Raw genomic sequence first — 10,238 nt, 5'->3', positions numbered from 1 at the left:
TTTTTTTTTTTTGGCAAGAGACAACCTGCAATAATGAAATGAATGTAGAAAGGTGTTCTTTTGACAAACAGCTATATAGCATCGAATGTGATCACGACCAAACTACAAAATCTGTGAAATGTTGCTCTTGCTCAGTTTTTTTTTTTTTTTTTTGAACAATCAGAAATGAAGCTCTATTACATAAGATCATTCCAATCTGACCCAAAATCCATCCCTAGAGCATATGCACCAAGCATACCACTAACCATGTAATGATGTTCTAACAGTTATTTTACGAGCTCAAAAGATCAATGAAGGTTCAAAAGTCATTTTCTCAACTCTTTTAACTCACCAAAAATTAAGCACTTAAACTCAGGACTTTTCTCAGCTGACATGCATTAACATCCATCTTACCACAAGGTTTAGCACGTGCAAAAAGAAACTCTGGAAGTCATATCTTAGTAACCAAGACAGCAAAAATCAACCCAAACCAATCATTTTGAATCATACTCAGACAACTTTGCAAAAATTTTAACGTAAATGTCAACATGACAAAAATCACTCTTACGCATGAATATGCTCACCACCCCCAACCAAAATCAGACAGCGTCCTCAGTATCAAAAATTATGGAAATATAGAGAAAGAAGACACCTGGACGATGAGCTTTCCACTTATGAGCACAGCATGAGCTTCCTAATATGATTGTCCAAAAACACACATAAAAAATGTAAAAAGAAGCAAAGAAAAATAGAAAATTAAAATATGGTACAGAAGATGTGAGCAAACTACTCAGGGGTGGTAAACGGGGTCGTCGAGAATGATCTCTTCAACCTGGTTCACCCGCTCTAAGTAATTCTTCGAATGTTGGCCATTAACTTTAAAGAATCTTCTATTGGTCGGGCCCTTAACCTCGACAGCACCATTGGAAAAAACGCGTTTCACTACGAACGGGCCAGTCCACCGAAACCTCAACTTACCGGGGTGGAGAAGCAAATGGGAATCATAGAGATGAACCCGTTGATTCGGCTTAAAATTCTTTCCCAGGATCTACTTGCCATGAGCCGCTTTTATTTTTACCTTGATCCTGGAATTACGCTATTTCAGCATGTCGATCAATCGTTGTTCTTGCAATGCATCAAGTTTAGACGACTTAATCTCTCAAGAACGCATGTTTTAGGCCCTCAAGTAGTTGGGATAGCTTGACTTTTGGAGCCTCCTCGGTGGATGATTTCAGTTTTTCTCCTTCTGTTGGGAGCTCCTCAAAACATGGTTGCCCAAACTTGGTTCCTCTGTCCTGTAAGTTGCTGAAAATTGCAGACAAGTGAGCCAACTCAACAGAACCAGAATTTTCAGAATCACAATTTTGGAGGAGGTTTTTAAGATCTTCATAGTTGCTTTGTAGTTGAACCTCCTCCTCGAAAAGTGTGTCAATCAGGAATATTTATTGACACTCATCGTCATCACGTGGTTGCTTTTGAATATGAAAAATATTCACTCAAGGGTCATATTCCCGAAAGATATCTTCATGAAACCATTCCTACAATTGATAAGTGCGTTTGCTGTGGCAAGGAAAGGTCTTCCTAGAATGATGGGAATGGATGACTCCATATTCACCACGGATTGTGTATGCAAGACAAGAAAGTCCACGGGGTAAAAAACTTGTCGACTTGCAATAAAATGTCTTCCACTATTCCCCGTGGGCTCTTAATGGATCTATCGGCCAGTTGCAGAACCACATCTGTGGGCTTAATCTCTCCAAGACCCAATTGCAAGTAGACCAAATAAGGCATGAGGTTAACGCTCGATCATAGGTCTAGTAACGCTTGGCCAAATTCTTGTGTCCCAATCTGGCAAGAAATTGTGGGACAACCTGGATCCTTATACTTCGGCGGTGTCTTCTGCTCAATCACCGCACTTACTTGTTCCGTCAAGAATGCAGTTTTCTTGACATGGTGCTTCCTCTTTATGGTGCACAGATCCTTGATAACCTTGGTGTAGGCCGGCACTTGCTTGATCACATGTAGTAACGGAAGATTGATCTTCAATTGTGTCAAGTGCTTTAGGATCTCACTTTAACATTCTGGCACTTTCCCAAGAGGTCGGAGAGCTTGGGGGAAAGGCACCTTTACCGGAATTTTTGTTGGCTCTTCTTTCTATTGAGTCGATTCTTCATTACTCGAAGTGGTTGTACTTGTTGATGGCGTGTCAAAATTCTTACAACTTCGAGTAGAGATGGCATTAACTTCCTTGATATTTTGACCTTCAGAGTTAGAAGTTTGAGCCATGTGTTGTCCTCTCAAATTGGACTGGGCTTGTGATGGAAATTTACCGCGCTCTTGAACGGTTAAAGCTTCTGTGAGCTTTGTGATCTGACTTTTTATTTCCTTGTTCTCTTCCACCAGCTGCGTGAGCATTGAATCAACTCTTTGATTTGTCTTATTTTGTGCATCCATAAAAGCTTTTAGAGAATTTCCTTTCGGCTGCATGTTATTCTGAGGTGCAAAATATGTCCTTGGTGGTTGAGATTATTGCTCTGATTTCCATTGCCCTCCAGATGATTGTGCATGTTGGTTTGGATCTCTCCAACTGAAGTTTGGGTGGTGTTTCCAGCTATCATTATAAGTGTTTGAGAAAGGTCCATAAGGCTTATTGTATGTGCCCAATACATTGCACTGCTCCTCGTATACCCCTCTCATTTCACCAAAAGTGAGACAATCTTGAGCCTGATGGCCCATTCCACCACAAACGAAACAGGGCTCATGTGTCTCTGTCCTTGCCACCATGTGCGGTCCTTTACTATCTTTACTTTTGAGGGCCTCGATTTGCTTCGTCAAAGCTTCAACTTGGGCCTTGAGGTTGTCCTATTCCCTTAATTGATAAACTCCATCTAGTCGGGACGTACTGGTGCTCTCAGTAGCACTCGGTCCAGTCCAAGTATGAGCTTTCTTAGATAACTCATTCAGGTACTTGATAGCTTCGTCAGGATCCTTTTGAAAAAAATCCCCATTGCACATCATCTCAACAAATTGGCGCTCTCGGATTGTGAGTCCATAGTAGAAATAGCTTACGAGGCACCAACTTTCATACCCATGGTGGGGACACAGATTTAACAGATCTTTAAAACGTTATCAAACTTGATAGAGAGTTTCATTTTCCTTTTGAGCGAAATTCGAGATCCGTCGTTTCAAATTGTTGGTCTTATGGTGTGGGAAATACTTGTTAAAGAATGTCATCGTCATTTCTTCCCACGTACCAATAGACTTGGGCCTAAGAGAATGCAGCCAGTTTTTGGCCTTGTCCTTCAGAGAGAAAGGAAAAAACTTCAATCTGACTGTGTTTGCGACCTCAGCACGGTTGTGAAAGGTGGCCACCACCTCTTCAAACTCCCGGATGTGTACATATGGGTTCTCATTCTCTAACCCATGAAAGGTTGGGAGAAGTGCAACCATGTCCGGCAGATTAACGCCTAAAAGTGATGTTCACAAGCGGTCAATTGTAGCACAGAAGGGCGGTCGTATCCACATAGAGATAACAAAATAACAAGAAAGATAAGCAAAATAAGAGCATAATAGAAAGATAAATAACAAGTGAATTAAAGAAAAAGAAGAGTTTTTGAGATTTTGTTGGAAATAAAATAAAATGGAGGAAATTTGTGTGAAGAAAATTTAATAGTAAAAAGGGTAATGTTTCGAGAATCCCTAATGTTTCGTTCACCAATTCCAGTTTTGATTCACAAAATAAAAGAATCGAATAAATTAAATCTCTATGTTGACTCCGAAAATATTATTATTACAAGTTATCTAAAATCGACAATATATCAATTTGACAATATTGCAGTAAAAGACAATTTGCAAAATAATTTGAATAACAAAACAATGCGTGACGAAATTACATAAGAAAAGTGTGACTAAACTTATATAAAAATTGGCACACAATATTTTGAAAAGTAATAGAAAAATAGATGAGATTTAATTCATTAAGATATTGAACTTTACAGTACAAGGAATCAAAATTCCGAATTGGGTTACTCAACAGAAGTTCATCTCTAACCTCACCAAGAGAACTCTAGCCTAGCTTGCAAAACATTCTCACAAGTTCTAGAGAGAAAATATGAGACTGACAGCAAGACGACAGAAACTGAATATTCAAAGCTTTTCACACTGCTTTCGTATGTAAATAATGAAGTAAAAACTAGACAAATTTCAATTAAAAATATTATGAATAAAAATAATGGAATTGTTTAATTAAGGCTTAAATATTTTAATATTATATAAATCAAAAACAATATTTAGGATGCATTTTCATGCACTTATCACAACCCCCAACCAGCTTATTGCTAGTCTCTAGCAATCCAAACGCAAGAGAAATCATGTCACGAAGAAAATATGAGTCTCAACTAGCCTAGTCACCTAAGTATTGCAAAGAAAGTGTCAGTAAAAAGTCAAAAGATACTATCAAGATTAGCTCAATCATAACTCCAGAGTCGTGTGTGTGTGTTCCAAACCATAACCTTCTTACCACTGACCATAACACATAAGGCTTTGAAAAATTCACCAAGTAGAAGTTTCAACTCCATTGATCTCACGGGTGTAAGAAATATTTGAGCGCAAAGGTTCTCTCATGGAGTTGGAAATAGAACAATCAACGTTTAATGTGAGGAAGGTCAAATTTAGGACAAACAGTCAAACGAACATTGACCAAAAGATAAGTTAATCAACTACTAGAATATGCCACCATTCTTACCACAAACCAGCTTTTGGGATTTCATTCAGGTCAAACAGAAATTTACAAAAACGAACAAAGAGTCAAAAAAAATGCGTAGGAAAATAAATTACTTTTTTTTTGGCAAGAGACAACCTGCAATAATGAAGTGTATGTAGAAAGGTGTTCTTTTGACAAACAGCTATATAGCATCGAATGTAATTACGACCAAGCTACAGGATCTTTGAAATGTTGCTCTTGCTCAGTTTTTTTTTTTTTTTTTTTTTTTGAAAATGGAAGGATAAGAAAATGAGGCTCTACTACATAAGATCATTCCTATCTAACCCAAAATCCATCCCTCAAGCATATGCACCAAGCAAACCACTCACCATGTAATGATATTCTAACAGTGATTTTACCAACTCAAAAGATCAATGAAGGTTCAAAAGTCATTTTCTCTACTCTCTTAACTCACTAAAAATCAAGCACTTAAACTCGGAAATTTTTTCAGCTGACATGCATTAACATCCATCTTACCACAAGGTTTAGCACGTGCAAAAAGAAACTCTGAAAGTCATTTCTTAGTAACCAAGACAGCAAAAATTGACTCAAACCAATCATTTTGAAATCATACTCAGATAACTTCGCAAAAATTTTAACCCAAATATCAACGTGACAAAAATCACTCTTACGCATGAATATGCTCACCACCCCTAACCAAAATCAGACAGTGTCCTCACTGTCAAAAATTATGGAAATATAGAGAAAGAAGACACTTGGACGATGAGCTTTCCACTTATGAGCATAGCCTGAGCTTCCTGATATGATTCTTAAAAAAAAAAACACACATAAAAAAATGTAAAAATAAGCAAAGAAAAACACAAAATCAAAATATGGTACAGAAGATGTGAGTAAACTACTCAGGGCTGGTAAACGGGGTCGTCGAGAATGATCACTTCAACATGGTTCACCCGCTCTAAGTAATTCTTCAGACGTTGGCCATTTACTTTGAGGATTCTCCCATCGGTTAGGTCCTCAACCTCGACAGCACCATTGGGAAAAACGCGTTTCACTACGAACGGGTCAGTCCACTGCGACCTCAACTTACCAGGGTGGAGATGTAAATGGGAATCATAAAGATGAACCCACTGATTCGGCTCGAAGTTCTTCCTCAGGATCTGCTTATCATGAGCCATTTTCTTTCTTACCTTGATCCTGGAATTATGCTCTTTCAGCATGTCGATCAATCATTGTTCTTGTAATGCATCGAGTTTAGACGACTCGATGACTGGGAATGTGTCTTTATCTCTCAAGAACGCATGTTTTAGGCCCTCAGGTAGTTGGGCTAGCTTGACTTTTGGAGCCTCCTCGATGGATGATTTCAGTTTTTCTCCTTCTGTTGGGAGCTCCTCAAAACATGGTGGCCCAAACTTGGTTCATATGTCCTGTGAGTTGCTAAAAATTGCAGACAAGTGAGCCAACTCAATAGAACCGGAATTTTTAGAATTAGAATTTTGGAAGAGGTTTTCAAGATCTTCATAGTTGTTTTGCAGCTGAACCTCCTCCTCGACAAGTGTGTCAATTAGGAATGTTTGTTGACACTCGTCATCATCACGTGGTTGCTTTTGAATATGAAAAATATTCACTTCATGAGACCATTCCTACAATTGATAAGTGCGTTTGCTGTGGCAAGGAAAAGTCTTCCTAGAATGATGGGAATGGATGACTCCATATTCAGCACAGATTGTGTATACAAGACAAGAAAGTCCACGGGGTAATAAAACTTGTCGACTTACAACAAAACGTCTTTCACTATTCCCCATGGTCTCTTAATGGATCTATCGGCCAGTTACAGAACCACATCTGTGGGCTTAATCTCTCCAAGACCCAATTGCGAGTAGACCGAATAAGGCATAAGGTTAATGCTCGATCCTAGGTCTAGTAACGCTTGGCCGAATTCTTGTGTCCCAATCTGGCAAGAAATTGTGGGACAACCTGGATCCTTATACTTCAGCGGTGTCTTCTACTCAATCACCGAACTTACTTGTTCCGTCAAGAATGCAGTTTTCTTGACATGGTGCTTCCTCTTTATAGTGCACAGATCCTTGATAACCTTGGCGTAGGCTGGCACTTGCTTGATCACATGTAGTAACGAAAGATTGATCTTCAATTGTGTCAAGTGCTCTAGGATCTCACTTTGATTTTCCGGCACTTTCCCAGCAGGTCGGAGAGCTTGGGGGAAAGGCACCTTTACTGGAATTTTTGTTGGCTCTTCTTTCTCCTGAGCCGATTCTTCATTACTCGAAATGGTTGTACTTGTTGATGGCGTGTCAAAATTCTTACAACTTCGAGTAGAGATGGCATTAACTTCCTTGATATTTTGACCTTCAGAGTTGGAAGTTTGAGCCATGTGTTGTCCTCTCATATTGGACTGGGCTTGTGATGAAAATTTACCGCGCTCTTGAACGGTTAAAGCTTCTGTCAGCTTTGTGATCTGACTTTTTATTTCCTTGTTCTCTTCCACCAGCTGCGTGAGCATTGAATCAACTCTTTGATTTGTCTTATTTTGCGCATCTATAAAAGCTTTTAGGGTATCCTCTAGAGAATTCCCTTTCAGCTGCATGTTATTCTGAGGCGCAAAATATGTCCTTGGTGGTTGAGATTGTTGCTCTGATTTCCATTGCCCTCCAGATGATTGTGCATGTTGGCTTGGATCTCTCCAACTGAATTTTGGGTGGTGTTTCCAGCTATCATTATAAGTGTTTGAGAAAGGTCCATAAGGCTTATTGTATGTACCCAATACATTGCACTGCTCCTCGTATACCCCTCTCATTTCACCAAAAGTGAGACAATCTTGAGCCAGATGGCCCATTCCACCACAAACGAAACAGGGCTCATGTGCCTCTGTCCTTGCTACCATGTGGGGTCCTTTACTATCTTTACTTTTGAGGGCCTCAATTTACTTCGTTAAAGCTTCAACTTGGGCCTTAAGACTGTCCTCACCCTTAATTGATAAACTCCAACTGGTCGGGACCTACTGGTGCTCTCAGTAGCACTCGGTCCAGTCCAAGTATGAGCTTTCTCAGCTAACTCGTTCAGGTACTTGATAGCTTCGTCAGGATCCTTTTGGAGAAAATCTCCATTGCACATCATCTCAACAAATTGGCGCTCTCGGATTATGAGTCCATCATAGAAATAGCTTACGAGGCGCCAACTTTCATATCCATGGTGGGGACACATATTTAACAGATCTTTAAAACGCTCCCAAGTTTGATAGAGAGTTTCATTTTCCTTCTAAGCAAAATTCGAGATCTGTCATTTTAAATTATTAGTCTTATGGTGTGGGAAATACTTATTGAAGAATGTCATCGTCATTTCTTCCCACATACCAATAGACTTGGGCCTAAGAGAATACAGCCAGCTTTTGTCCTTGTCCTTCAGAGAGAAAGGGAAAAACTTCAATCTGACGGTATTTGTGGCCTCAGCACGGCTGTGAAAGGTGGCCACCACCTCTTCAAACTCCCGGATGTGTACATATGGGTTCTCATTTTCTAACCTGTGAAAGGTTAGGAGAAGTGCAATCATGCCCGGCTTGAAATCCGTGGGCGGTGCATTTGGCGGGAACATGATGCAAGATGGGGTGGCCATACGCATTGGGTGCAGGTAATCTTACAACGTCCTCTGCTGAACTTCCTCGTGTTGTGCCATTGCGAATAGATTTTCAAATGCGAATTCCAATGACGAGTGTGAAGACGGAGGCATAGAAGACGAGTCGGATAGAATTTCACTAGGTTTCTGAGTCTAGACGTTGAGGAAATCTCCCTATTTCGTCTCTATACCGATGCATTCACCCTAAGCGGTTTTTTTTTAATTTTTAATTTTATACTTTTTGTTTTTTTTTTGTTTTTGTTTTTTTTTTTCATCAAAGCAAAAGAAAATAACCATATAGTAACGTAAATTGTAACCACCGAGAGTGCTCCTAGGAAAGATTATAGCTCTTGGCTCAATGAATAGTCTCCTAGACAGAGCAACGTTCCCAGGAAAGATTGGTGGGACGAGGCCCACTTAAGTACCAACTTTTCTAGACAAAACTCCCTCAAATTGTACTTTCCACGTAACCACACAATTATCCTCAAAATCAATTATTAAATTTTATTGAATAAATTAAAAAATGTAATCTAATTAATAGAAACTATTTCTAAAGTCAAAAGCCTAAATCTACCAAATTATGAAATTCCTAGATTAAGAATAGTCAATTAATTACAATCCTAGTTATAATCTTAAGAATTAATGAAACTATATAAAAGGAAAAATTAAATAAGGCAACAATATAAAATATACAAATGAGGAAACAAAATAAAATCCTAATTTATAAAAAAAATAAAAAATTACAAAATCAAATCACAATCAATTTTAAAACTAAAATGGAAAATAAAATTATTAATGAAAACAAATCCTAAAAGTGTGAGATTTTTTTTTTTTAGAAACAAGACTACGGAAATTAAAAAAAAAATGAAGAACGTAAGAACTTTGCAAAAGAAAAAAAAAATGAAGAACGTAAAGTAAGAAAGAAAGGAATACAGCAGACGCAAGTTTTTTTTAGCATATATATATATATATATATATATATATGCTAACAATCAAATTACGGAAACCAAAGGAAGTTTTTTTTTTTTTTTTTAATCAAATTTTTAATAAAGAGAAAACGTTAACAAACTAAAAGAATAAAATAAAAGACAAAGAAAAGAAAAAGAAACAGAAAGACAAGTGCGGGTGCGGCAAACAAAGATTTATTATTTTTTTTTTTTTGAGTTAAGAAACAGATTAGGCAGACCAAAGAAAAAGAAACAAATAAAATAAAAAAAAATGTACTTACCTCTTTGGCTCAAAATCTACTAATCAGTCTTGCCAGTAGCACCTCTCCGGCAACGGTGTCAAAATTTGATTGACGCCTAAAAGTGATGTTCACAAGCGGTCAATTGTAGCACAGAAGGGCGGTCGTATCCATAGAGAGATAACAAAATAACAAGAAAGATAAGCAAAATAAGAGTGTAAGAGAAAGATAAATAACAAGTGAATTAAAGAAAAAGAAGAGTTTTTGAGATTTTGTTAGAAATAAAATAAAATGGAGGAAATTTGTGTGAAGAAAATTTAATAGTAAAAACGGTAAGGTTTCGAGAATCCCTAATGTTTCGTTCACCAATTCCAGTTTTGATTCACAAAATAAAAGAATCGAATAAATTAAATCTCTATGTTGACTCCGAAAATATTATTATTACAAGTTATCTAAAATCAACAATATATCAATTTGACAATATTACAGTAAAAGCGTGACTGAACTTATATAAAAATTGGCACACAATATTTTGAAAAGTAATAGAAAAATAGATGAGATTTAATTCATTAAGATATTGAACTTTACAGCACAAGGAATCAAAACCCCGAATTGGGTTACTCAACAGAAGTTCATCTCTAACCTCACCAAGAGAACTCTAGCCTATCTTGCAAAACATTCTCACAAGTTCTAGAGAGAAACTATGAGACTGACAGCAAGACA

The 10,238-nt window shown here is 37.7% G+C and overlaps 2 non-coding genes across 2 annotated transcripts; both read left to right on the top strand.

The window, feature by feature from the left end:
- The first annotated feature begins 3,064 nt into the window (after positions 1-3,064).
- On the top strand, positions 3,065-3,171 carry LOC112092524. Its single transcript, XR_002902627.1, has one exon. It is a non-coding gene; the product is annotated as a small nucleolar RNA R71 (small nucleolar RNA).
- A 4,730-nt stretch (positions 3,172-7,901) lies between these two features.
- On the top strand, positions 7,902-8,008 carry LOC112092522. The gene has a single exon (XR_002902625.1). It is a non-coding gene; the product is annotated as a small nucleolar RNA R71 (small nucleolar RNA).
- The last annotated feature ends 2,230 nt before the right edge of the window (positions 8,009-10,238 follow it).

Source organism: Morus notabilis, unplaced genomic scaffold (assembly GCF_000414095.1).
Source record: "Morus notabilis unplaced genomic scaffold, ASM41409v2 Scaffold637, whole genome shotgun sequence".
Lineage (NCBI taxonomy): Eukaryota > Viridiplantae > Streptophyta > Magnoliopsida > Rosales > Moraceae > Morus > Morus notabilis.
The sequence above is the reverse complement of the archived record's forward strand: the minus strand, read 5'-3'. Positions and strand labels throughout refer to the sequence as shown.